This window comes from Phoenix dactylifera, unplaced genomic scaffold (assembly GCF_009389715.1).
Source record: "Phoenix dactylifera cultivar Barhee BC4 unplaced genomic scaffold, palm_55x_up_171113_PBpolish2nd_filt_p 000394F, whole genome shotgun sequence".
NCBI lineage: Eukaryota > Viridiplantae > Streptophyta > Magnoliopsida > Arecales > Arecaceae > Phoenix > Phoenix dactylifera.
In genome coordinates this window covers 60269-61715 of record NW_024067839.1, presented here as the reverse complement: position 1 = coordinate 61715, position 1447 = coordinate 60269, and the positions used below count along the sequence as shown (strand labels likewise).

The window sequence follows — 1447 nt, the reverse complement described above, 5'->3', positions numbered from 1 at the left end:
GATACTATGGTGATCTCAGGTCAAAGGATCAGTTGCACAACTTCCACTAAGAGAATCATCTTTTGACATGTAAGTAAGACTTCATAAGATTTCTCTTTGTAGGTCAATTCAGTGAACTCATTTCTTTAATGAGCACCCACATCTTTGTATTAGTGTCTCCACACAAGTGATTGTGAGATCAATCACCCTCTGTATCGAGCATACATAAGATGTGCCAGTCTGTCCGGTAAACATTGATCCCCGACTCAATGTACCAATGACTGGAAATATTTAAGATTAGGATTTTAGGATTTTAGGTCTCACTAGTATGATCTCATCATAGCCTCAAAATCATTGCCTTAATCTAAGGGGTTCATCACAAATATAATCAACAGCATATGATGAAACACAATGCCTTTATTTATATTGAATGTCATGTACATGATTTGGAAAATCAAAAGAAAATCCTTCACAATACATATTGCGATTGGCTTGTAGGGCATCTACTCTTTCACATTTCTCCACCTAAAATTTGGATGATTCTTCCAACCAGGGTTATAGGTATTCGAGTATGGATCGCTATAAGGCTTTTGGTAGGAGTTCATAGCATTTGCTTGATCGTGCAAAACTTCTTTGAATACCGGTATGGTGGGGCAATCTGTAGTGGTATGATCCGACATATCGCAGATACCACAACACTCGTTTCTAAGCTCTATAGTCTTGATAGGCTCAACCTTCCTAAGCTCAATTTCTTCTACCTTCCTAGTAAGGGCTGCCATTTTAGCATGAAGATCATCCTCAGTTCTAAGGTTGTAAAAGCCTCCCTGTACAGAGCTAGTAGGCTTAGGTAAAGACTTGGTGTTTCTATCCCCGTTATCCCAAAGTTGGGCAGTCTCAGCAAGGGAATCCAAATATTCCCACGCCTCATCGGGGTGTTTTTCTAAAAATCTACCATTGCACATGGTCTCTACAAACTGTTTCAACTGTGGAGATAAACCTTCATAAAAGAAGCTAATGGTTCTCCAGGTTTCGAACCCGTGATGAGGGCATGAGAGAAGAAGGTCTTTAAATCTTTCCCAACATTCATAAAATGTTTCATTATCTTTTTGTTGGAAATTGCTGATATGTCTTTTCAAAAAGTTGGTCCTTTGTGTGGGGAAGAACTTCTTTAAAAATTCTCTCTGCGTATCTTGCCAAGTTCTTATTGATCTAGGTCGCAAAGAGTTTAGCCATGTTTTGGCCTTATCCTTTAGAGAGAAAGAAAACAATGTCAGCTTGAGGACATCCTCGGTGACGTTTGGCACTCTAAATGTAATGCTCAATTCTTCAAAATTCTTTAAATGAAGATACGGACTCTCGGACTCTAACTCGTGGAACTTGGGTAGTAATTGAATTACCCCGGATTTGATGTCAAAATGTCCTACATTATCAGGAAAAATTATGTATGAAGGCTGACTAGTCCTAGCCG

The 1447-nt window shown here is 39.0% G+C and overlaps 1 non-coding gene across 1 annotated transcript; it reads left to right on the top strand.

The window, feature by feature from the left end:
* Positions 1-1011: 1011 nt before the first annotated feature.
* Positions 1012-1120, top strand: LOC120105913. The gene has a single exon (XR_005508155.1). It is a non-coding gene; the product is annotated as a small nucleolar RNA R71 (small nucleolar RNA).
* The last annotated feature ends 327 nt before the right edge of the window (positions 1121-1447 follow it).